We start from the raw sequence: 27,743 nt of genomic DNA, 5'->3' as shown, positions 1-27,743 counted from the left end.
CTCACTGGTAAGTAAATATTAGCCAAAGAAGTACAGAATACTCAGGACACAATTCACAGATCTCAAGAAGGTTAACAAACTAAAGGGCCCAAGTGAGGGTGCTTCAATTCCATTTATGAGGGGAAGAAAGCAATCATGGGGGACAAAGGGAGGGAAGGAGAGAGGAACCTGGGTGGAGTAGTAAGATGGGAGTTGGGGACTTCCTCTTGGAGACAGGGGCAGACTGATAGGAGGATGAAGACTGGGCTGTAAAAAAGGATTAAAGAATATAAAAACAACAACAACAACAACAACAATAATAATAATAATAATAATAAATTGTTTTTAAAAATTCAAGGCCACCCAAGGGTAGTGTGAGACCCTGTCTCAAAAACAACCCACATAGACTAAAACCATACCGCATTAACATCAATTTTCTGGAGTTAGCTTCTCTGTCTATGAACCTCCGTTTTCTTCCAAAAAGCTCAAAAAATGTTTACTGCATATGCATAAATGAGTAGCCTGACCAATTCAGACAGAAAATTAGTTAACATCTGTGAATTGAAGGAAAATGTAATATAATTCTAAAGGAACAAAACAAATTCTACTCTGAATTCATTACGTTGTTGAGATTTAACCAAAACCTCTTCCAAGAGCTGTGGAAATAGATAGACCCCACAAACTGAAACTAAATGTTTCCCTGACAACTGCTGAACAAAGGAAGGAAGGTCTCCATGGAAACCATCCAGGTCTTGCATCTACTATTCACCTTACACATTGCTTGGCATTCAAGCACATCAAATCAGCAGTAAAAGCATACGGAAGCTGGAAGAGAAGGCTTGAAAGCAATGAACAATGTCCATGTTTGGTACAGTGAGATTTTTTCTCAGAAACACAAGGTACATCCAGTCCAAATGTCTCAGGACTGAAAGTAAGAAACCTTTGCATGGCCAGCCCAGTTTTAAGTACACCCTGACTTAATCCACTTGGGCTTTAACAATATGCTACCTTAAGGTTATATGTTTTTTCCCAGTTCTGGAATCTAAGTCTATGCAAGATCAAAATGTAAGCAGATTCAGATTCAATATTTGGTTAGGGTATGAAGAGCAGAGATATCTGACCTCCCCTCCTCCCCTTTTTCCCTCCTCCTCTTCTGTCCATAAATGGTGCTTCCTTGCCTTTCCAGGCAAACAAGCTCCCTTCAGCATTCTTATGGGGACATTAAACCCATCCATGTGGGCCTAACTACTTAATACACACTCAAAAATAGAGCACCCCAAAAGAACTGTGTACTACTTTCCTAGGTCTGTTAAAACTATGCACATTATGTAGCTTAAGACAAGAGACCCATATTTATTGTCTTACAGTTCTAGAGACTGGGAACCAAACACTTAGGTATCAGCAGTCAGGGTTCCTCCATGGATAGTGCTCTAAGGAAAGAATCTGCTTCCTGCATCTCCAGCTCAGATGTTCCTTGGTGCTTAGATCAGTGATTCTCAACCTTCCTAGTGCTGTAATCCTTTAAAATAGTTCCTTATGATGTGGTGACCTCAGAACCATAAAATTATTTTGTTGCTACTTCAAAACTGTAATTTTGTTACGGTTATGAATCATAATATAAATATCTGTGTTTTGTTTTTTATGGTAGTTACTAGTAATTTTTCCTTACAACTTTATTTTTTTTAAAAAAACAGATTATTAAAAGCACTTTAGCGTAAATATATATAAATATATTCTTGTCAGTACTTGATTTTTTTAAAGGTTTGATAGTATGCATTGAAATCTTACTAGTTACAATGATCATAAAGTATATGTAAAACAAAACATAACATGGAAATAGTCAAAGTTTTCTTGGTGTGTAAAAATTAAACATAATGATTTTTAAATAACAAAAAATGCCACAAGGCTATCTTCTTAGCTCTTGAGTTATTAATGATTAAAGGTCTAGGTGTACCCCACTCTGAGAGGGTGCTATACACTTATTGGGGTTTTTTGTTTGTTTGGTTGGTTGGTGTTTGTTTTTATCTAAGAAGGACTGAGGCTTCCACTTTTTGCGCTTTCTTTTCTTTTCTTTCTTTCTTTTTTTTTTTTTTTTTTGAGCTTCATATGGTCTGTGAGTTGTTTCTTGGGTATTCAGAGCATTCTGGAGCTAGTATCCAATTATCAGTGACTGTGTATTATGTCTGTTCTTTTGTGACTGGGTTATCTCACTCAGGATGATATTCTCTAGATACATCCATTTTCCTAGGAACTCTTAAAGTCATTGTTTCTAATAGCTGAGTAGTACTCCATTGTGTAAATATACCATAATTTTTGTATCCATTCATCTACTGAAGGACATCTGGGCATATTCCAGCTTCTGGCTATTATAAATAGGGCTGCTATGAACATCGTGGTACATGTGTCTTTATTGTATGTTAGAGTATTTCTGGGGTATATGCCCAGAAGTGGAATAACTGGGTCTTCAGGTAGTACTATGTCCAATTTTCTGAGGAACTGCCAGACTGATTTCCAGAGTGGTTGTACCAGTTTACAACCCCACCAACAGTGGAGAAGTGTTCCTCTTTCTCCACATCCTCGCCAGCATCTGTTGTCATATGAGAATTTTATCTTAGCCATTCTGACTGGTGTGAGGTGGAATTTCAGGGTTGTTTTGATTTGCATTTCCCTGATGACTAGGGATGTCGAGTATTTCCTTAGGTGCTTCTCAGGCATTTAATATTCCTCAATTGAGAATTATTTGTTTAGCCCTGTACCCCATTTTTTAACAGGACTGTTTGATTCAATATCTGTGTTTTCTAAAGGGTTTTTGGACTCCTTCTTCATGGGTCATGACCCACAGGTTGAAAACCTCTGGCTAAGATTCACCACTCTGATCATTATGTCACATGGACTCTCTGTGAATCTGTCTTTGTTTGGCTGTCATCTTATATGAATACGACTCACAGTGAATTAGGTCCATCCTCCTTCAATATAAGCACATCTTAACTAGATTACTTCTGCAAACACCCTATTTCCAAAGAAGATGGCACATCTTTTGGGAGACACAATTCAATACAGAACATACTATATTTATAGAAAATATTTTATTTAATCTTTTAACTCTTAATCTGTTGTAATGGTTGTTGTTGTTGTTTTTAAGTCAACTGAGAGCTTCATTTAGTTTACTCCTCAAAGTAGAATGTGTTCACTTGGTCACAGACTCACACATAGTTACAGTGAAATCTGGACAGTTCCAACCTTTACTCTGGGAATCCATAGGTCAAACTCAAAATTGGAAGTTCTGTTTAAAAGGAAGTTAAGTAAAAGTCTGAAAGTCAGGGGACAAGTAGAAATCCCTGTCACACAAGTGACAAGGAAAATCACCCCAGGGAAACTAACTCTGAGCTCTTGATGAAAAGGTAGTACAAAAATGAAATCATAAAGTTAACTATAGTTAGGAAAGATCCTGAAATGAAAATATTTGCTTTATGTCTAACAAAAATCAAGACCCAAGAGACAATGGATACACGATGAAGAGCCCCCAAATCTGTGGTGTTGAGGAAGACACACATGCACGTAGAATCACATTAATTGTCATGGCTCTGTCTCACAAAAACACTGAGCCAGGATTTTGGAATTATGACCAGATATAGGAAGAACAACGATATCAAATAACTGAAGCACCCACAGCTCCCAGGGACTAAACCACCAACCAAAGAGTGGGTGGGTCTATGGCTCCTGCTATATATGTAGCTGAGGACTGCCTTATCTGCTATTGATAGGAGGGGAGGTACTTGGACCTGTGGAGGCTTGTTGGCCCAGTAAAAGGGAATGCTGGAGGGGTGAGCTGAGAGTGGGTGGGTGGGTGGGAGAGCACCCTCTTAAAGGCAGAGGGGAGGAGGGATCTGGTGGGGAGTTTGCAGAGGAGACATTTGAAATGTAAATAAATAAAATAATTAATAATTTTATAAAAAGTGATACCATGTAATATTGTACTTCTCACACTTGGATCCTTTCGCATCCAGATATCATCTGATTCTATACTTGTGTTTTTCAATTGATGTATATGTCCACATGAAAGTTATAAGAAATGGTTCAGAGAGTCTTTGTACTCTTTATCCATTTCTACCAATGAAAATTTACAATATCGCAGTCGCAATGCTGACATGGATGCACTCATGAACAGAACATTCCCATCACAAAAACTTCTTAGGATGCCCACTTTTAGCTACTCATTCTCTCATGGCTTTGATCCCTCAGCCCCTGGCAACAATATAATATTCACTATACCTATAATTTTTAAAATGTTAAATGGAGAAACAAAAGAGCATGGAAAAAGGAAACTCGGATTTTTTTTTTTTTGCCTGCTTGCCCTCACTTAAACTGGCAAGTCCATTTTGTTCCTTCACAGCAACAAAAAAGTAACTAAAACAGAACTGGGTGGGGCTTTATAGTAAGTAAAATGAATTGTATACAGAGGGGCATGAATTGTATGCTTTTCCCTTCATAGACACTAAAATCAATTTGAAATATAATAGGAATTACTAGAGATTAGGGATATGGTGGACATGGAGTGGTGAGAATTGATTACCTCACAGTAGACATATACCTATCACTCTGAGCTAAACTGATATGAAGGCAATGGGAGGGGATGGGATTGGGGAAAAGGGGATAACATCTGAAATGTAAATACAGAGACGATCCAATAAAAAATTTTTAAATGTGTTAATAAAAAAAATCCATGAAATCAAACCTTTAAAAAAATCAAGTACTGACAAAAATGTATTCATATACTTTTATGCAAAAATGTTTTTAAAAACTGTACATTTATCTTTGTTTTTTAAAATAAAGTTGTTCAATTAAAAAATCCATGAAATATGGTATGTGCCTATAGTACATTCCAGCTACTCAGGAAGCTTAGGATGAAGGCTATATTGAGCCAGGAATTCAAGACCATAGTTGACAACATGAGAACCCATTTCAGAAGTAAATTAATTAATAAAGGGGTGAGGACTCCATGGTAGAATGTTTGTCTAGCAAGCACTAGGCAGTGGGATAACAGCCCAATACCAATACCCAAGAAATCAAAAGTAATTGTTTTTTCAAAAGTCAATTGAGCAAATTTCTGCAGGCCTATTTCTAGTTCTTTGTCCTGTTCCATTTATCTGTGTTCACCTATTGCCCATAGTCGCAACTGCTGTAGTTATGCAATACATTTTGAAACCATGTGACTAACTCCTCCTGCTTTATACTTTTTTGCCATTTCATATAAATCTTGTGATCCATATATGCTTAAATATTTATATCTGTCAAAATAATCTTGCTAGGATTTTTATAAAATTTTTTAAACCTGTTTTTCAATTTGTAGAGAATTAAAACTCTCATTATTTCAAGTCTTCCAATAATGACTATGATACTCTTTCCATCTACTAAGATTTATTTCACTGGTGTGGTTTTCAAGACATGTCTCCTACAAACACTTCTCAGTACTTTCTGACTAATAGTAACTGGTATTATATGTACTCTTATAGAAGAACCTAGAGCATCACACATGCTAAGCAAGTATTCTACCACTGAACAATATACTCAATACCCAGGTAGTATATTTTTTAACCTTTAGTGGTTATATGTTCATAGCTAGTATAAAATGTATTCATTTTTAACATTTGTCTTATATATCACACTTATTAGTTCTAGGAATTCTTTTGTGGATTCCATGTGTTTTCTTTACATAGTAATCTGTAAACAGAAAAAGGATTTTTTTTCTTCTAACCAGTAAACCTTCTTTTTCCTTTGCCTTATCATGATGCTGTCTAGGATTCAAAACACAATGTTGAAAAACAATGATGAGAACAAATATCCTTCCCTGGAAAGTAATTTGAGGCTGGAAATGTAACTCAGTGAAAGAGTCTTTTCTTTGGATTAGTCCTTGGTACTAAAATAAAAGATGCTAAAAAGAAATACAAATGCATACCAACAAATAAAGGAGAAAAGCCCTGTTGCAGTAGAATGCACCTGTAATCCCAGCATCTGAAAAGAACAAGGAGGACAGGAGTTCAAGGCCAGCTTGCACTACAGAGACTAAAGGGGGGAAAAGGAAAGGAAAGGGTAAAGAGAAGATCTAAGGGGAGGGGAGGGGAGGGGAGGGGAGGGGAGGGGAGAAGGACGGAAAAGGAAACCAAAAAAAAGATATCAATTATTTTAAATTAGGAATTGCCAAGAGAAATCAAGATGGAGCTGGAGAAAGCAGACCTAGATCCCAGTGGCCCTAAATGGCAATAGGTAGATATAAATATTTGCATAATGTGCAGCTATGGTGAAGCTTGTCATCAGAATGTTAAACTGCCTTGATTCCAGACATTAGACACTACAACAGTCGTCAGTATGGCTTTTCTTCTTGAGGCCTGTCTGGCTTCCTCATTCCCCTCCTCTCTTCTAAATTATCAGCACCTACATATTCAGCTTGAAAGAGCTATGAAGAGTCGTCATCTGATTCCCTGAACTTTGAGGGTGAACGTGGTTGTTATGAAGTTGTTTTTATAACGAATTTAGGAATGGTCATAATCTTACAGGGTGGAATTAGCCAGATTGAATTATACAGCCATAATCTTCTTTTGGTAACTAAGTTAAAGTCATAGTTTCACTGGTAGAAATCTTTCTAATTAATACAAGTTAAAGTTATAATCTTTACAGTGGTGTAGAATTGATTTGATACAGATTTAAGGTTGATACACTGTTTCTAGTTGATTAAACAATACTACTTAAGGGCTGGATAACAAACTCATGGTTCTGAATCAATAAAAGGGTGATTTTGAGATATTTCTATTAAATACAGCCAAGTGTATTCAAGGCTTAACAGTTCAGAAATGTTTTTTATAGTTGGATGATTTTCAAAAATGTAAGAAATTCATAAATTATGATATTTGATGTTATCTATCTTTTGTTGAGACAAACCTGCTCCTTTGGTGGATTTGATGAAGAAACTGAACATTTCTACCTCCAGGTGAGGTGTACTTTGTGGCTGGGCAGCCACTGGGCAGAAGCTGCTGATTTCATCAACAGACTAATACTGTCCAGAAAGGGACACTCTGTGCAGAATAGTTGATTTGATAATCTTTGCCAAACCAAAATTATCAGCCCTTCAAGATTTCTGCATTTCAAAGTCTGTCAGTGATCCTGGGACAGAAGGCTAAAGACTTACCCTCATATGTTGCTAACAGGGGACTGCTAGTGCAGATTTGTCTCTACAACCTCTCTCAGCTCTGGAAACCGTGTTAGGCTTCCTATGTTTTTAGATATTTGGCCATTCTCAGATTTCTGACGAAGTTGAAGACTAATTTAGTTTTATAGCCTACCCAAAATAAAAACTGAAAAAAAACAGTCATTTAGAATATTTTCAAGTGGTAATAGTTGTACACAGCTTACATTTAAAGGTAAAGGTTTTTTTTTTCTAAGTAAACAGAAAAGATGATATGTAGATTGATGTTAAGGTGATACATGATTGGTCAGTGGAGAGGTAGGTGGGGAAAGGGTAGGAAAATGGAAGAGGGGGCACAGAGAAAGGAGAGAGAAATCAAAATGGAGCTGCAGAAAGCAGACCTAGATCCTGGTGGCCATAACTGGCGCTAGGTAGATATGAATATTCTTAAGGAATTCTATAGGTCTTTTTATCTCTTATAGAAGGGCAATTTGTATCTTTGTTCATGGGATGTAATCTTATTGTGTAGAGGGTTTGTGGATTGAGAAATTAATATATAAACCTGCTTGAAAAGTTTTTTTTTTAAAGGAATTGTCCTATGGGCCAATTCTGCCTTACTGTCTGTCTGTATAAATATAAATAAGTTTCATTGAAAATGGGCATGCTATCCATGGCCACTTTTTCACTACAATAGTGGAGCTGAACAATTGTGACAGACCATATGGCCTGCAGAGACTAAATATTTACCATCTGCCCTTTACAGGAAAAAAAAAAAAAACTAAACCCTGGTCTAAAGAAAAATGCCTGCATAAAATAATAATGTCATATAGTGTACTAAATATAAGACAAAAATCACATAACTTAGGTGGAAAACAGGCAGAATTGACAGTCCTTGTGACCTGGGCATAGTGGTACCTGCCTGTAAATCCCAGCTACTTGGAAGGCAGAGATAAGAGCTAAGATCTTGGCAGGGTAACATATGCCTATAATCCCAGAACTTGCATGATAGACATAGAAGGATCAGGAGTTCAAAGCCATCCTCAATTACACAGTGAAAAGAAGTCTAGCCTACACAAGGCCCTAATTTTTTAACAAAAACATTAGAAATATAGCTCAGGTATAGGATAGTTGGCTATCATGTGATATATATTCAACCCTCAGCAGTGGGGGTGGGAGAACATCCTTGCATTTTCCAGAAAAAGAGAAGAGAAACACTAGACACTAGTGCTGCTTTTTTATCAAAACTGTCTGGAAATATATGGTTTGGGGTTCTTTTTTCTTAAGTCAAATCACAATAGAATCACTCACCTCCTAGCACAACTGGACAACAAGGAATTACATGTCTGATAAATCAATCCCTCTTTAAAATATCTACAGGGTTTCAAAACCATCTACCCTCTGCTTTTCACTGCCAGTGAAGCCATGCCATGTTGGTTTGCTTGAAACTTGGGGGTGGGATCCTGAAAGGGATTTGCAGAGCTGAAACTACTAAAGTTTGACTTGGTCCTCTTACTTCCAAAAGGCCATAGTAGTGAGAGCCAAAGCCATTCATTTCTGGAGAGTAGGTTAATTATGGTGACCAGGTCATTTCTAGTGAGCAAGTGAGCAAGTCACCAAGCGAAACTCATTAATGTACTCAGCCTTGCCTACCAAGTGTCACTAATAACTGTTCCCCAGACAATGTCTTTGAAAGCACATATACTCCTTGTCTCCTCAAAGATGAAGTGTGTCAAAAAGTTAGCCGAAATAGAAGAAAGCATGGATACCTTGTCAGCCTCCGTCTTCTCACTTTTTAGATCCCAATGTCCTACAAACTGATACCAGTATGTAGCACAGAAACAAAATCTATTTTAATCTAAGAGAATTGGGAGACTTCCAAAGAGCGCTGACCTGAAAAATCTTGACAGAGCAGAGGAAATTGATTTTCTCTCAGAGCCATGCAAAGGATTAAAGTCAGATTTAGGCCAATAAAAGATTTATATTCCACCAAGGTCCCAACATAACATCTAGAGAGACACACACATATAAAAAAAAATACTGCTTATGAACCACCATAGCTGACACACATCAGAAAGCTCAAAATAAAAGTCAGCTCTTAAGAATGTTACTCCTCAAAGAATAAAAAATATATACATTCTATGAAATTTTCTGTGATAGAACATTTTCAGCCTTTCAAATGGGTACTTATAATTAATTTTAATCCATACCCCAGCCCATTTTTTTCAAAAGAACTGCCCATATAACCTCTATATTAGAAAAATGTACTAGCCAAGTGTTTAAAATGACCAAAAATACCCATAAAATTGGTAATAAGTACTTAAAATTATGAAAAATTCTAGCTTCCCAATTTTGAAATATTGGGTATCAACTATGTTCCCACACCACTAACCTATATAGACAACTATGTCACTATATCTTATTTTAGTCTAACCTATATTAATTATGGTAAACATATAGGACCCAGCAACATGTAAAACAAAAGAGGTATTGGCATCCTGCCCAGCCATGATTGCCCTGGCCACCTACACTGGGCACTATGAAATGAGAAAGCCTTCCCATCAGGAAGGCACCTTTCTAGCTACAGGAAAAATTAAAAGCCAAACTGTCTCTTTCGCAGTGCTTATTGCTTTTGTAAGTTTTCTTCAAATCATGGAATTTTTTCAATCTCCCCATGTCCAAGAAAGGAAATGTGACACACAGGGCATCAGGTGAAAAGATAAAACTCAAGAAACGCTATCACTGTGTAAATGAAGCAAGACACTGCGACAGCAGGAGTCAAGAAGGTAAGTGAGTGAGCCAGAGCCTGGGGAAAATTGGTCACAGTCAACTGAACACAATTTGGAAAGAAACAAGGAAAATGCTTGAAGGAAATGAAGTCTTATGCCCCTGCATTCAACTGTGGTTAGAAGCAATGTGCTGATTCCTAGGGTGGAAACCATTTTCTTTTGTAAATCCATATACCTTGCACCCTGTTACAGTCCTCCAACTCCTAAAAGCTCAAAGTCAAGAATATTAAGCAAAAGTATAGCTCAGCTGAATAAGGAAAAGTACCACTTGACATTCGCAATTTTTAGGAAAACCTAATTTAATTTCCAAGCTATATAGGGAAAATTTCAGGGCTAGTTGTTCAAAGTTCCTTTCCAAGAGCCAATGGAACTAATAGATACCACACATTAACTAGAAGTGCATGCCTCCTGGCCTTGCATCTACACTGTGGCCGGCATCCACGCACATCAAATCAGCAGTAAAAAGGGTTAAGGATATAATTCAGTTGGCAAAGTACATGCCATGCACAAAGCCTTAGGTTCAATCCCGACCACATAATACTGGATGTGGGAGCATATGCAGAAGAAATGGCATGAGTGGAGATCCAGTCAGAACTATATAACAACACTCAGCTTCATTTGAAATGGTTGTGTTGGCACATCTCATTGAAAAACAACTCCTGTAACAGGGTGGGAATGGTTGATAAGTCTGAAGATGCAGCTGCACAGGATCATAACTTCTAATGTTCAATATCAAGTAGAGTGACTATAGCTGTCAGTGATTAAGTGTCCATTTCAAAATATCTAGAGAATTTTGAATGCTCCTGACAGAAATTAGAAATATGACAGACACATCAATAACTATGATCTGAGCTCACATACTGCATATACATACTGAGATAAAACTGTACAAGTATATTTTGACTTAGAACAAAAATACATTTAAACCCCAAAAATGAAGTATTAAAACTATAGCTTTTATATTAATTATTTCATTTTCCCCCATTTTATACATATTTATAAAACTAAATTTATGTTTTCATTCATATTTTAGGTAATCTGAATTATTTGAGATAAGGCCTATGTTTCCCATACTATTTTGGAACTCTCTATGTAGACCAGGCTGGCCTCAATTTACAGAGATCTGCCTGCCTCTGCTCACCCCCACCCCCACCCCAAGTCTTGGGATTTAAAGGCATATACCACTATACCTAGCAAATCTGAATGTTTTAAAGTATAAAACTATAAGATGATGTCTTTATGCAGGTAGACAGGTACTAGATAAAATGAGACCTGTCATTGGACAAGAAGGAAAGATGGGCAGGAACAAAGCTTTGGAAAGAGAGGAGGAGTGAGAATAAAGAGAAGGAGCTGGGAACAACATGGAAGCAGATGTAAAGATTCTTCCCTGCTCATAGATACAGGTTGTTATGAATATTTTTAGGGGATGGGTATATAGGATTTTATGCTGGCTAGATGGGGAAACTATATTATATTAATTGGATCAGAGATTATTGTGCGGTGTTTTCTTTCATGTGGACACTTAATTGAGTTCAAAAGACGATACAGTGGCAGGATGCAATAAGCCCGCCACAGAACTAGGATATATAGGCCTGGAATGGTGAGGGAATTGTGAGTGAAAGCAGGATGGCAAAGTGCCATGCTGGAACAGCTTGAAAACCACCTGGATCAGAGAGTACCCTGGGGGCCAGCATGGAGCCACTGAGATAAATTAGTGAAAGTTCCATATGGCCCAATGGTGCTGTAACTAGCGCAGGAGCAAAACTGCCTGGGTCAGAGAGAGCCAGGGGCTTGAGGAACAGTAACACACAGGAACGGGTCATGTTTTTTTTTAATATTTACCAAAACAAGATATAATTTGATGCCTCAGTCCTTCTTAGAAAAAAGTGCAAAACTCTCATAGGAGGAAATGCAAGGTCAAATAGAGGAGCACAGATTGAAGAAAAAATCACTCAGAAGCCGACTCACCTGGGGATCCAACACATATGCAGTCACCAAACCCAAGCACTATAGCTGATGCCAAGAAGTACTTACTGGCAGGAACCAGACAGAGATGCCCTCTCAGGAACTATGCTAAAGTCAAATAGATACAGCTGAGCATACTTACAGCTAACCATCGGTCTGAACTTGGGGATCCCAATGAGGTTGCTAAAGAAAGGACCTAAGGAGCTGAAAAGGGTTGCAACCTCATGGGAAGATAACAACGTTATCAACCAAACAAGCCCCAAAACTCCCATGGGATAAAACACCAACCTTTGTGTGCACTGTGAAAGACCTATTCATCCAGTTGCATATGTAGCAGAGGATATCAGCGTCTGGTATCAATGTGAGAAGAGGCCATTGGTCCAGGGAGGGTGCATTTTCCCAATGTAGAGGAATGCCAAGGCACTGAGGTGGAGAGGGTGATTAGGAGGGAGTGTACCTTCATGAAGACAAGTAGAGGGGAAGGGGGATGGGAGCAGGGTGGAAGAAGGAGATAACATTTCAAATGTAAATAGAGAGTATCTAATAAAAGTAGAAAAAAGAAAAAATAAATAAAATTTATGTTTTGATAATTGTGGCAAAAGGTCTTAATATGTAGCCAAATGATCTCCACCTCCTGGTATTCATGGTGCCTGGTACCATTGTCTCCCAGATTGTGTCAAGAATATGACCAATAGAAAAGGGCAAAAGTGATAACATGAGAGTTCCGGGGTTAGATCATAAGAGATAACTGTGAATTCTGCCCTACTGTCTCTCTCAGATCCCTCAACCTGGGTGTAGTCACCAGTCATGTCATAATGACTGAAAGTGCTCAAAGAGCTATAAGGAAAGGCCCACATAGTGATAAACTAAGCCTCTTGCCAAGCACTATACAACTGAGTCATCATAGAAGCAGATGAATCTTTAACCTTCAATAAGTATTCAGATAGCTACAGCCCTAGAATATACCTTGACTGGAACCTGAAAGAACACCATAAGTCAGAGCCCCCAGATTACCTTCTCCTGTCCTAATTTACAGAAATGATGTGAGACAATAGCTGCTCATTTTTTAGTCTTGTAAACTTTAAGCCACCTTCCTCCTAAGACAACATGCAACTGTTACAAATCAATGTTGCCATCATGAAACCAATGTAGTGTAGATCATGATAAGAACAGGTATCTGGAGGCAAACAAATGCACTTCAAATACTGGGCCAACCAAACATAAGCTCTATAAGTGTCTCCTATTTCTTTAATAAAAACAAGATGCCAATGGGAATACCAATTTCAATGAGTGTTGTCTTGGCCCCTGTGATCCTCTCTTCCATCTCTTGTAGTCTGTTGTTGATGCTTGCATCTGTGACTCCTGATTTTTTTGTTTTGTTTTCCATCTCCAGGTTGTCTCTTTTTTGTTTTCTTTATTGTTTCTATTTCCATTTTCAATTCCTTTATCTGTTTGGTTGTGTTTTCCTGTAGTTCTTTGAGTGATTTTTCCTGGTTCTCCTGTAATTGTTTAAGGGAGTTATTTACGTGCTTCTCAAATATCTCCATCATCATCATGAAGTATGATTTCAAGTCTTAGTCTTGATTTTCTGGTGTGTTGGGGTATACACTACTTGCTGTGGTGGGAGAGCTGGGTTCTGATGTTGCTAAGTTGTCTTGGTTTCCATTGCTTAGGTTCCTTTGCTTTCCTCTTGCCATCTCGTTGTCTATGATCGTCTTGTCTCTGACTAGAGCCTGTCTCTCGTGTGGATCTGAGGGCCTGTAGGCTCAGGAAGAAAATTTCTTCTGGATGTTTGTCTCATTGCGGGCAGTTAGTGAGTTCTGATTACAGTCTCTGTTCTGTCTCTGTGGGCTCAGGTGGGAGAGCGCTTGCAAGACTTCACTGTAGGCTCAGCCTTGTGCAGGCCGGAGAGGACCTGATCCCAGAGTGCACCCTGATAGCTGGCCTCCAGGGGCTCCAGGCTATCCCTCCCGGGGCAGCCATGGGCTCAGGTGGAAGAGTGCTTGCAAGGCTTCACCCACACAAAATTTTCTGCATGTTGTTTCAAAATACAAAAAAAAAAGGGATTTTAAAGGAAGCCAATTATATTAAAATACTCATTAAAATATTACAAAATACTAAGTGATGATATAGCAATGTGTTCTTTATTATGATATTAAAATAAAAACTATGGGAGGCAGAGACAAGAGGATCACCAAAGTCCCAAGCCAACCAAAGGTATACAGGGAGATCTTGCCTCACAAAACAAAGGCAAAAAGTAAAAAAGAACTTCCAATAATTCTAGTAACTTCCAAAATTCAAAATCAATGATCAGCAAAAATGATACTTGAAGGTATCTGTAGCAGACCCAGGCATAGTGTACGTGCCTGTAAAATACACTCAGGAAGCTAAAAGGGAGATGCAAAGTCTAAGATAGGTTGTGCTACAGAGCAACTCTTGTCTCAAACCTTATTTGCAGAAGTTATGAAAACATGTACAGTTTACTGTCTTAGTTAGGGTTTGTATTGCTGTGAAGAGACACCATGACCATAGCAATTCTTATAAAGAAAAGCTGGCGCTGGCTTACCATGGAAACATGGTAGCACAGAAGCAAACTTGGTGCCAGAAAAGGAGCTGAGAGTCTACATCCTAATTAGTGGGCAGCAGGAAGAGAGAGTGAAAACTGGACCTGGCTTGAACAGCTGAGACCTCAAAGCCCACCCCCTATATTCACTTCCTCCAACAAGGCTGTACCTACTCCAACAAGGCCATACCTCCTAACAGTGCCACTCCCTATGAGCCTATGGGGGCTATTTTCATTTAAACCACCACATTTCTACAACAAACTCACAACTAGGGCTGTGTACTATCATTTGTTGGCTACAACACTGACTGATGAAAACACAGAACATCCATGGTTAATCAAAATGATGTATTTTTTTTCTCCACTCAAGGTCAGGGTCCACTTGAATTCCATCCCATAGATCCTCAGAGAGATGAAAATTAAGGTAAAGAACTAGTCTCTTTTTTTAAGTAATCTAAGACTTAAATCTTCCCAAGACAGATATAAATATAAGATGTCTGCTAAGGCTATCTAGAATGTGTTTTCTGCAAATAACATATACATAAAGGATTATAATTCTCATTTTTATACCACCAATGTCTCATCTGCACGCATAAGAAAGCTAATGTTAATAAATAAGAAATAAATAACATTAACTAAATGTTAATAGCTAAAGAAACCAGATCTAGATGAAAGATAAGAGTTATGTCTCCTTTTCCTCTGGACTATCTCCTGATAGAAATCCTGTTATTGACTTTGGCTGACTGCCTAGAATATTTTTGAACCATCCTTTAACCAGGGGAGAAAAGGCAAGCTTTATACTATCTTCAGAATTTAGCCTCCACCTACATCCCACATTTCTTGAAATTGTTCTCAGATTTCCTAATCAATATTGAAAGATGTAAAAATCTCCTGTGGCTATGAATTTTGGCATGCTTAATGGTAACCATGGAAATGTCCTAATTGAAAACATTCAGCTCCCATTGGATCATCTCATTCCATGAAGCACTGAGGAGAATTCATTTAAATCCTCCCAAATATTTAACACTATATAAATAATTTTGAAGTACAGGGTAATATAATATATGTCATGGCAGAAACCTTCTAATATGACCATTCAAAATACTTCTAGGGAATTACTTCCAGGCACTCAAAACCCTGATCTGGGATGTGATTAAACACTTTCAGAATTTAGTGGTTTGTCTGTTGTATACATGGTACTCTGAAGTTGGGCAAGCCTATCAAAAATTTGTTCTTTCACTCCATCAAAAACTATTTATTGATTTACCCATAGAAGAAAAGGAGCTGGAAGCTAGGAGTCCCCAATAAGGCCAACTTAATCAACTAACCTAGACCTCTGGGAACTCTCACTTCATGTGGGTATACCAAGAACTGGACCAAAGGCTGTCCCTAAAGTTGTAGCTTGACTGGCCTGTGGAATCCTTTCCCCAAAAGAGCTGACTTTTCTGGCCTCGGTGGGAGAGGATGCACCTAATCCTGAAGAGACTTGATGAGCCAGTGTGGTGGGATATCCAGGAGGGGCCCTACCCTCTCAGAGGAGAAGGAGAGGTAAGATGAGGGGGGATAGAGTTAATTAATTTAGTTAATTAATTAGTTAATTAGTTAATTAATTATAAAAAAGAAAAACTCTCCACTACAAATAATAAACACAGGGTTATAAAAGATCCAGTGCTACTATTTGTTCTTGTTCAAGGAAAAACGATTTTGAATTAATAATTGTTACTGTGGTGGAGAAGGTAGAGAATCAGATACTGACCTTTAAGAGTCCACTTGAACTTTATGTTTTTACACTTTTACCTTTTCTGTAAAACATACACTAAGATGGCATGACCTCACCCTTACCACTTTGTACTCAGCAATGCCACTCCTCCTGTTAGAGCTCCAAGCATCCCTCTGAAATCAGCTGGAATAGCTCAAGGAAAAAAAGGAAGAAAAAAAAACACAAGGGCAGAAGGAACATGACAATCAGCCAAAGCAGACAGAATTTCAATAACCTGGGATTTGAAAAGCTGTACAAATGTATTTATTATAAAGATGTTCCAGCTTGTTATTATTATCTTGTTTTTATCTTGTTTTTACTGAGTAAAAGATCTGTGTTCGTGCCAGATGACTGAGAGAGAAAGCATTAGGAAATTGGTTCTGAAGGATGGCGCTCAGTAATCCAAATCAAGTTAAAAAATTGAGCCCATACTATTTGAACAACCAATCATGCACACATAAAGCAGAGAAGGCAAAGCACTTTTCTTTCCTTTAGGTTTTTATCCTGACTAGTTTATGACAAAAGAAAATGACAAATATCTGTGGAGTGTTTCACCACAAATGGAAGATTTATGTCACATGCATATGTGTGCATGCACACACACATGCATATGTATGGTTCAGGAACCATTGAGAGAGAGGAAGTGAAAGACTAGAAAAGCCAGAAACTGAGGAGGAGGTGAAATGGTATCTTCTGCTCATGACAAGACCACCTCCCTCAGACTTATGGCAGTTGTGGTTAGCTATACAAGTCCTACACAAGATCAAGCCAGTCAATAGGCTAGCATTGAGCAGAAAGAACTTATACATTCCAACCCCTAACTACAGAGTATAGACAGTATATATAAGTTGATTATTTCTGGCAGAGTCATAGATTTCTTTAATGTGTATATCTTTATAGGTCAACCATACTCAAGTTAGAATCAACAGAATTTTTTTTTTTAATGAAGTAAACTTTGGAAATATCCATGGATGTTAGGAAACTAGTAAGGCGACATGAAAAGAGAGCTTTCAAGAGAGGAGATACTTAGTGCAGTAATATAAAAGATGAAGGGGAAATAACAGAACAGAGAAGGTTAAATAGGATTGGGAATGGGATGACAGGGTAGAAGAAGAAATATGGAGAGAGATGACTCACACTAAAAGCCTTCTGAAAAAATCATATGAAAACCTTCTACATTAGAAGGTCTTTGAAAATATTCATATAGTGTTATGCCAAATGCCTTTAAAAATCTGTGTATGTATTCCTCTTTTTTAAAAAATAAAGTTGTAAGGGAGAAAAAAAGAAGGCCTTTGAAATATATTCATGTATGTTTTAAAAGTGATTTAAATGGGGTTGCCCTATTACAGGGTAACAATATCCCAAATAGACACCATATGCTAACAAAGTAAACCTCCAACACCAGGAACTGGTTACCTCTTTTTGACTCATTGGTAGTGAAAACACATTACAGGTTCTTACCATTGTTCTTTGTTACCCTCCAGAACTTGATAGTAATACCCTATTGCTGAATATACCGTATACGGAGTCATAAAACAGAGAAATTAGGCTGGTACTGACCTGGAAGCTTTATACCTACTGGCTAGCATTCATAATGCTGGAAGTTCTATGCATGCTACCAGAAGACAAAAATAACCATCAATTCCTACACAGCTATAAAACTATGAGCTACAACAATTATTGTCAAAGCAAGCTTTGATCACTGGTAAAATGCTACCATGAATATTAGAGGAGTAACCAACCACTTTTTGATCAAATTTAAAGTCTGCTTTATGAGATACAGTCTATATCTAACACCATTATCAGAACCAAGGATCTATGACTACATAGGACCTATGATTAGACCTATTGGAAATAATATTATTCTGCTAAATGGACATAGTATTAAAACAACTCCTAAAATGGCATATATCCATAGATTAGTTCATCTCTTAACTCTCATTTATTTTTTTTTATTTTATTGGATATTCTTTATATTTACATTTCAAATATTATCCCCTTCCCCCCCAGCCCCTGCTCCCATCCTTCTTCCCCCTTCACTTCCTTCCATGAAGGTGCTCCCTCTCCCAATCACCCTCTCCCACATCAGTGCCTTCGGATTCCCCCACACTGGGAAAACGTGTCTTCACTAGACCAAAGACCTCTCCTCCCACTGATGCCAGACAATGCTGTCCTCTGCTACATATGCACCTGGAGCCATGGGTCTCTCCATGTGAACTCATTGGTTGGTGTTTTAGTCCCTGAGAGCTGTGGAGGGTGAGAATCTTATTACAGAAGATGACAACTAAAACGAAGACTTACAACTGGTCAATATGCAAAAAATAAGAGATGGCAGTGCAGAGTACTCAACCCTGTATAGGATGTTTATATCATACTCATTCACCCCAAGGCTCAGGAATGTTGGAGGAAGGAGAGGCAGAAAAGTTGTGAGAACTAAAACTGGTAGATGACTCAAAAGGAAAGGGTGCTTTCTGGACACAACAGGGCAGTTGCACATATGAATGAATTCACACATTGTAACCGCATGCACAAGCTCAAGACAGTCAAAATTCTAGCATGGAGCCATGGGTGAGGAGTGGGAAGGACTTCCCAGCCTTAGCTAAAGAGCTAGTAGTATTTGGTAACTGCCAGGAGAGAAGTCGGTTTTCATTAAGGGTGTGACACCTAATAGGTTGATGATACTTCAAGGCAGTTTCACATCCAAGAGTATTTAGATAACACAAATCAGACTCAGTTGGCTTGAAAATGAAAGGATACAGCATGATGATGGGTGTGTATGGAGGTGAAGTGGATCTGGGAGAAGTTAGGGGATTGAATGTTATCAAAATACACTGTGTGAAAGTCTGAAAAATGTAATAAAAAGAAGACAAGAAGTTGATGGGGTAGATAGTAGTTGTAGAGGCAGATCTAGGAGGGGTTATGTAAAGGAGTTGGAGATGAATGTGATCAAAATACACTGTATGCAATCCTGAAGGAATTAATAAAAACATTAAAAATAAAATTTTTATTAAAATAATATATATTAAAAAAAGAAAATGACAATATTAAATAGTTTTAGCAATACTGAGTTGAATTTGAAATAGTTTCACTACATTACTGCCCAGGGACCACAATGGTATGAGTATCCAAGGTGTAAGCCATGTGAAAAGCCCTAGAAATGAACATGGCACAGCATAGAGAGAGGCTAACCACATTCACTGAGAATCACAGAATTGTGATGAGGCCATCCTGGAAACAGAACCTCCATTTTTCAACCACCCAATGTCCTATGGAGCAGTAATAAACACCCAGGCATATGTGTCCCCGAATCCATGGCCAACACAGCTGTGAGTGAGAATGCTCACTACAAGACAGTGAGATGAGCTTTTAGGAACCCAAAACAAATAGTTACCATGTTTTACATGCACTTCAATATAACCACAAAAGCAATAACAAGGGAGCCTGAGTCTTCAGACAAGAGTAGAAAATGAATAAAAATCAAGCCAGGTATGGAGGCACATGCCAATAATCCTATCCTGTGAGAAAACCTAAGGCAGGAGGATCACCACAAGGCTGAGACTAGCCTAACATCGTGAGTTCAAGGCCAGCCTGAGATAAATGTTAAAATTCTATTTCTAAAAGAAGAGTGGGGGTAAGGAAAAAAAAAAGAAAACAAACTGGGATGGAAAGAAAGAGTATGGAGAAAGAAGAGGAGGAGTAAGAAGAGAAGTGAATCAATAGAAAGAACCCCCCCACTGGCTGAGTACCTCAGAGTTTACAGACAGGAGTTGGTTTTAACAAGTAGAAAGCTTTACTTCTCATCAACTCCAGCTAATAAGAATAGCAAGGCCCATTACTCTGGGTGTTACTCTGGGTGTTGCCTAGATGAAGCTCCAGCTCAGTCCCAGAAAAGTGAATTAGCACCTAACCCTCCACTGGAGACAGTAGTGGTACAGGCCTATAATTCCAGCTACTAAGGAAAATGGAGGCTGAGGCAGGAGGATTGCAAATTCAAGGCTTAAGTGGGCTACAGAGTAAACTCAATGCCAGCCTAGGAAACTTACTGAGAGTCCATCTCCAATTTAAAGTAAAAAGAGGACTAGGGAAACAGCTCAGTAGTTGTGTGCTTGCCTAACATGTGTGAGAACTTAAGTACAACCCCAACACGACAAAAGACAAAAAAAAATCTTTCAATGCTCAGTTGGGGATCTGTTTCATTCTAGTTCCACTAACTCAGAATGGAAAAATACCCACAATACTGAGTTTAAAGAATATAAAAAGCCAGGTATAGTAGCTCACATGTACAATTCCAGCACTTGGGAGGCTGAGGCAAGTTATAAATATGACACCAATCTGGACAACATGATTCCAGGAGTGCCGGCTATAGTATTAGACCATGTACAACAAAAACAGTTCTAGAAAAAGGGGTGACTTATTGTGGCTCACGGTTCAAGGATACAGTCTGTCTTAGTCAGGGCTTCTATTCCTGCACAAAACATCATGACCAGGAATAAAGTTGGAGAGGAATGGGTTTATCCAGCTTACACTTCCACATTGCTGTTCATCACCAGAGGAAGTCAGGACTGGAACTCAAGCAGGTCAGGAAGCAGGAGCTGATGCAGAGGCCATGGAGGGATGTTATTTACTGACTTGCTTCCCCTGGCTTGCTCAGCCTGCTTTCTTATAGAAACCAGGTCTACCAGCCCAGGGATAGCTCCACCCACAATGGGCTGGGCCCTCCCCCCTTGATCACTAGTTGAGAAAATGTCTTACAGCTGGATCTCATGGAGGAATTTCCTCCAACTGAGGCTCCTTTCTCTGTGATAACTCCAGCTTGTGTCAAGTTGACACAAAACCAGCCAGTACACAGTGTATCATGACAGGAAAGCAGTAGGCACTTGGAGCAACTGGTCACATCAGTCCACAATCAGAAAGCAGACAGTGATCAGGCTAGTGCTCTGCTTGCCCTCTCCATTTTATCCTGCCCAGAGAATGGTCCTGCTCATAATTAAAATAGGTGGTCCCACATTAACTAGCATGATCAAGATAATTCCTCACATTCTCAGAGGTTAACATTAATCTCAATAATTCCTCATGGGTATGTCCAGATTCTAGACTCTGTCAAGTTAACAACATTAACATCACAGACTTGAAAATCCTGGTGTAAACATATGCTAGTGATGATTGTGTAATATTTTTAATGTTTAGTATTGAAATGTAGGCTTAAAATGATTAAAATGATGATTCAATGTATGTTTTACTATAATAAAGACTTATTTAAAATATTTAGATAGTTAAGATGTGAGGAAGAAAAAGATCTATAATTTTTTTATCTTAAAAAGACAACTGCCTGCATAAAAAAATAAAATAAAACAGATCCAGTGAGCTGACATATGGCTTAATCACAGCACAGGAGAAGAGGGAGGGCAGCAGCCACAGCTCTATAGCAAGTTCAAGGCCAACCTGAACTTCATGAAACTAGTGTTTAAAAAGCACAAAAAAAGAGAGGAGAGGAAGAGTGTCGCGCGCCCCACTTCCCGCCGGCAGGAAAGGCGTGCGACAACAGGATTCTTCTGCGAACAACCTTTATTGTCCAATACTCTGAGCAGGGGACCACGTGGAAGGAAAATGCACTGCTTATATATGCCCAGGAGACTTGTGTCGCTACCTGATTGGTGCACTCTCCAGTAACTCATTAGCTCGCCCCGAGAGCGGGCTGTGATGTGCGTGGCACATGCGCACTATGTCTCTTGGGCTGGGCAACAGCTCTGTTTGCTGAGTCATCGGCGGGAAGCCAGCACCATGTTTGGGTGAGGCACAAACAGCTCTCAACAGAAGAGAAAGAGAAAGTTGGGGACAAAGAAAGCTTTAGAGAAAACCCAGCACTCAGGAAGCAAAGTCAGGGTAATCTCTGTCCTCATGACAAGGTCCAGGCCAGCAAAAGTTACATGGTGAGACTCTATCTCAAAAAAGCAAAAAACAAACAAAAAAGATTCAAAGAAAGAAAAAAACAGCAAAAGAGGAAGAAAAAACATGGAAACAAAAAGAAGAAGAAGAAAAGGTAAGGAAAGTAAGCTAGTGATGAATGGCTAGATTATTCATTCACATTTAATAGTAAATAACTCAGTTTATATTAGGTATATTCAATCTGTCTATCTGCCACACCAGACAGTAAATGTAGGGCCACGTGCGTGCAATGGAAGCACTGCATCAACAGCCTTACTCCTAGCCCTTATGTTATGCTTATTTAAGTGTTTGAAACAGTGGCTCCCTAAACTTTCTAGGCTGGCTTTGAATTCACTCTGTAGTCCAAGCAAGCTCTGAATTTGCAATCCCTTTGCCTCAAACCCCCAAGTAGTTGGGGGCAACAGGTTGACACCACCAGTCCCAGTTTTAGATATGAACAGTTTCTGAAAACTATTCAGTCATAAATTTTCAATCTAAAACATTAATGTAAGATATTCCATAACATTGAGCACTCTAGTACATAATATCTAAAATTACTACAGACTTATATAATACTTTAATAAAATGAACAAAATTATAAGAGGACACAGTGTGGACAGGTAAATCACTCATCCAGAAAAAAATCAAGCAAACCCAAACTTGGCACTTTCTAGAAAATAATGTCATGACATATCCTTCAAAATGTCAATGTGATCAAAGAAAAGAAAGGCTAGGCATGGTAGTACATGCCTGAAATCTCAGCACTTCATAAGTAAAAGCAGGAGAATTGCCACAAGTTAGAGGTCAGCCTAGTCTATAAAGCAAGTTCCATAACTACATAGTGAAAGCCTGTGTTAGAAAAGAAGAAAAGAACAGAACAGATGAAGGCTTTACAGGAACTATTCCATATCAAAGGAAATGAAAGAGCTATGACAAATCAATTCCATACGCCATGTGGGCTACAGCCTACAATAAAGAGGAACTACTCTAACAAAGAATGTTTTAGGGCTAACTAAAGAATCTGAACTCTCGATCAGAGACTAGAATGTTGCATTAATATTAAGTTTCCTCTTTCTGGCTTTATTTTGTTTTGTTGTATAGTGCTGGGGACTGACCCTAGGGTCTCATACATACTGGGCAAGTACTCTACTACCATAAAGCTGTATCACAAATCTCCAGTCCATATTTCCTATATTCAAATAATAATATAGGCATATATACAAGTTTCAAACTTAAAGCTCCAGTGAAAAACTGTGAAAATCATATCTTAACTGGATATGACAAAATTAAAGACAAAAAGAGCTGCACATAAATGCTATAATCTAGTTAATGAACATACTTCTTTAAAAAAGTCTGGGCTTGCAACTCTAAAACTGCTTCATGTATATACTAGAATTTAACAGGTGAACATATTGTTAGGTTTACATATTAAAGTATAAGAAAGTTTGATACATGCAATTTAATCTCAAATGTGTTTGCAGAGAGCAACAGTTGTATAATACAGATATATACGGTACATGGGAAGAAAGGAGAGGGTGGAGAGAAACAGAGCCACTGTAACTAACGATAAGTAAACCTGGGTCAATCAATAGATATACAAGACTCTCTGGTTTTATTGCTAGTTCCTGCACTTTGAAATTACTTCAAATTAAAATGTTAGCCTGAAACCTTTAGTCACTACATGGCAGACAACCACCTACATAACCAGAAATGTTCAAACTGGGAAGAAAAAGATGTCTGTGTTGAGCCCTGGAAGTTGGGGAACACACTGGCTAGAGTCATACTAATAAAATAGGATTCCAATATAGCTGCTGTAGGGCACAGTCTATTCACCTTAGCCACATATTTATCACAAATACTGTTAAAAATGAGACTGACTGACCCATAAATGAACACTAAATGAATAAGCAATTTTTCAAGTAAAAAATGAAATATGTGCATTGTCTTAAAGCACTTCTCCCAAGATACTTTAACTATAAAGGGAGAAGTAGCAGTTTGGTAGTAAAGAAATTGCAGATTACAATTTAAACAAGAAATCAAGTTATGTCTTGTAACAAGACCTACCAAAATCATGTCCCTGATATTAAAAAATATGCATAATCATTTTTAAAGATTTGTCTATTTTATGTGTATAAGTACACTGTAGCTGTCTTCAGACACACCAGAGGAGGGCATCAGATCCCATTACAGATGGTTGTGAGCCACGATGTAGTTGCTGGGAATTGAAATCAGGACCTCTGGAAAATCAGTCAGTGTTCTTAACCACTGAGCCATCTCTCCAGGCCATGCATAATTTTTTTTTTTACCATTCTTGCCCTGAAATGCACAATTTTATTTGAACCATAAGAAAACATCAAACAAAGCCAGACACAGTGGTTTATAACTCTAAGTCCAGCACTCAAGAAACTGGAGGATAAAGAGTTAAAGGGTTCAATGTCAGTTTCAGCTACACGGTGAGTTTGAGCCCAACCTGAGCTACACAAGTCAGACTATGTCAGAGAGAGACAGAAACACAGAGAGAGACAGAGACACAGACACAAACACACAGAAACATAGAAACACCAGAAAATCTCAAATTTGAGGGATATTCTATGAAACAAACAACCCATGTTTTTCAAAAGTATCATGAAATATAAGATTAAGAAACTGTTACCAACTAGGCAATACTAAAGACAAATTAAAAGTAAATGTAATAAGGGATTCCAGATACGATTCTACATCAGAAATGGACCACCAGTAGAAAAACTGACAAAATCAAGTGTGGTAATGCGTGATTACGTGGGAGGAAGAGCCAAGCATATCTCTGATTGGTCTAAACAATGGGTCATATGACAGCCAGGAATACATAGTAAGACCCTGTTTCAAAAAAGAAAATAGAGAGAAAGAAACTGATAGAATTCTAATGCAAATTAGTAGTAATGAACTGATATCAACCCAACTGTTCTTTTTTTCTTCAGGCTTGGTTTTTGTGGGGCTTTTGGGGAAAGGAGTTGGTTTGGAGTTTTATTTTGGTTTTTGAGAAAAGGTATCAGGGCTCCGCTATGCAGGATGGCCTTAAATTTGTAGCGATCTACCCATCTCTATTTTCTAGATACTGAGATCCCGAGCAGGTACTGCCATCCCTTAAGCTCTGTGGTTGTTTGCATGAAAATGGCCCCATAGACTCACATTTGAGTGTTTGGTCTGCAGCTGCAATTATTTGTTACAGATTAGAATGTGTGGCCTTACTGCAGGAGTTGTGCGGTGGGGAAGGGGCGGTGGTTAGCTCTGAGGTTTCAAAAGCCCACACCATTGCAGTTAGTTCTGTCTGTCTCCTGGGTTGTTGCCATTGTGACAGTGCCTGTGTGCCTGCTGCCACGCTCCCCGCTATGTCACGGACTCACTCTCTAGCATTGTAGGCAACTAAACGTTTTATAAGTTGCCTTGGTCATTATGCTTTGTAACAGCAGTAGAAAAGGAACTAAGACGAGTTCAATCTCCTTTTTTTTTCAATTAATTTGTATTTACTTGTGCCTGTGTACATGTGCCTGTATTCGTCCTTACATGTACCTGTGTGAGCTTCTGCGCATCATGTGTGTGCAGGTGCCTGTGGAGGCAAGAGGGCACCAGATCCTCCTGAAACTTGAATTATAGGTGGTTATGGGCCGACAGGAGTGCTGGGATTTGAACCTGGAGCCCCTGCTGAAGAATTAAGTACTCTTTTCTTTTAAACATATAAAGCTGTTTAATTAAGTTGTTAGCAAATTAAAACACCAGTTTGTCAGGGAGAACTGAGATCGCAGGTAGTCCTGGAGCTGAGGAACAGCTTTAATTAATCTTTGGCAAAATCTGCAAGTCCAGAGTTTTGATCAGCCTTTCAATGCTCTGTAATCTCGTGTTTCTCCTTCTCTGTGGAAGATCTCGCACTCCTGGTGTCTGGGCTTACACAGCTTCTTGAAGTGTCAGTCAGGTATTTGGGGATTTTAACCTCACTGATACCCACTTTTGTAGAGGTGGTGATGACAAACCGGTGTGTTCTGCACAGAGGAACTCTGTTGAGAGCAAGAGGTCCAGTCACCAGTAGCAAGCCACTGCCCATCAGCTTCAGGAAGACCACTCTCCTGCCCCTGTGGCGCCCAGTGAGGATGATCAGGACAGTCCCGGAGTGATGCTGGAGCGCAGCCTCCTCACTGCTGACTGAAGGGCTAATGGCCGTGGCTCAGTAGCTTCCGAGGCACATCTTCAGCAGGATAATACCTAGACTTTTTTCAAAGCTTCACCACCCGGGTGCCACCGTTCTTGTCTCCACCAACTGTTTTTGTGACAGTAGCAAGGACCTTCTCCTTTTTCTTTTTTTTTTTCAACCTTGGTCTTGTTAGCTGAGTATTTCCTTTTGTACAAGGTCTTTCTGGAATTCATAACGGATCGGGGCTACCTGCCAATTCCTCTAACCAGGACAGGGTTTCGACTGCAAAGGGGCTTCGCCTTCTTGGGCCTTTTAACCTCGGGGTTACACTTTTTGGCTGCACCAGTGGACCGGGCCTTGGAGGCAGGAGCATCCCCACCAGCCTTCTTGACTACAGGTTTCCTCTCCTTTGTATCAGGCTCCTCCGCCTTTTCACCCGCCATCTTGCAGGACAGGAAAGAGAGAAGTACTCTTAACAGCCGAGCCGTCTCTTGAACCCCTCAATCCTTTCATTCTTGGTAATGGTGCTTATGTTTGTATGCAAAATTAACAGTAAAGAAGCAACTTTTCTGTTATTTTCTGTAAGCTCATCTCGTTAGTGACTGAGTAGATAGTCACTAACTACTACTCAGTACTAACCACTACTCAGTACTAACTACTACTCAGTACTAACTACTAGTCAGAGTGGAGTGAACATGCATGTGCATCTCTAGTCTCACTAAGAATGCCACTAGAAACAGGAATAATACGGGGCTCTTTGTTTAAGTAAAAAAGGCTTAAACCTAGAAGCATAAGAGAAAGGAAATGGAAAGCAAATTATATGGCTGAAAAACTGACAATGATGACAGGAAGCAGTTTAATTCATACAACATAGTCTGGGGAAGCATCCAGACCTGTCTGAGATACAACTAGAGCTGGAGGCAAAAGAATAAACCTATGACGTCAGTACTTGAGGCAGCACTCCGGAAACACTGCCCCACTCTACCACTTAGCAAATCTCTTCCTCTTACTGAAGGAGCCACTTTAGACTTAGACTTTCACTTATTGCTCAGACAGAAAAAGGCAAATAAACAAACCCGAGTGTACAAAATTTCCTGAGAAGGCTTCATGTTTCGAATCAGAAATCCATCCACCTTTTGGGTGCACATGGTCAATTCCTACAGCTTGCAGTTCTGTCTTCCTTGCCATCTACCTCATCCAGGGGATCTCTATGAGTTCAAGGCTAGCCTGTTCTAAATGGGGAGCTGTAGGAGGGCCAGAACTGCATACTGAGACCTCCTCTCTCTGTGTGTCCCTTCCCCTCCCTCCCCCTCCCTCCCTCTCCCCTCCCCCTCCCCCTCCCTCTCTCTCTCTCTCTCTCTCTCTCTCTCTCTCTCTCTCTCTCTCAAATATATTTCAATGAGATAGACCTTACAGTTCAA

At 39.0% G+C, this 27,743-nt stretch overlaps 1 protein-coding gene and 1 pseudogene across 10 annotated transcripts in view; both read right to left on the bottom strand.

Moving 5' to 3' along the window:
- REPS2 (RALBP1 associated Eps domain containing 2) overlaps positions 1-27,743 on the bottom strand; it is a gene marked incomplete at both ends in the record, with an annotated part of 213,101 nt that overhangs the window by 159,853 nt on the left and 25,505 nt on the right. The window lies entirely within an intron of this gene.
- LOC308415771 (large ribosomal subunit protein eL6-like) lies at positions 25,886-26,765 on the bottom strand (annotated as a pseudogene). Its single transcript has one exon. The product of its transcript is annotated as a large ribosomal subunit protein eL6-like (transcript).

The sequence above is a fragment of the Micromys minutus genome (assembly GCF_963924665.1).
Source record: "Micromys minutus genome assembly, chromosome: X".
Lineage (NCBI taxonomy): Eukaryota > Metazoa > Chordata > Mammalia > Rodentia > Muridae > Micromys > Micromys minutus.
Note: the sequence above shows the minus strand (reverse complement) of the source record. Positions and strands in the feature narration are given on the sequence as shown.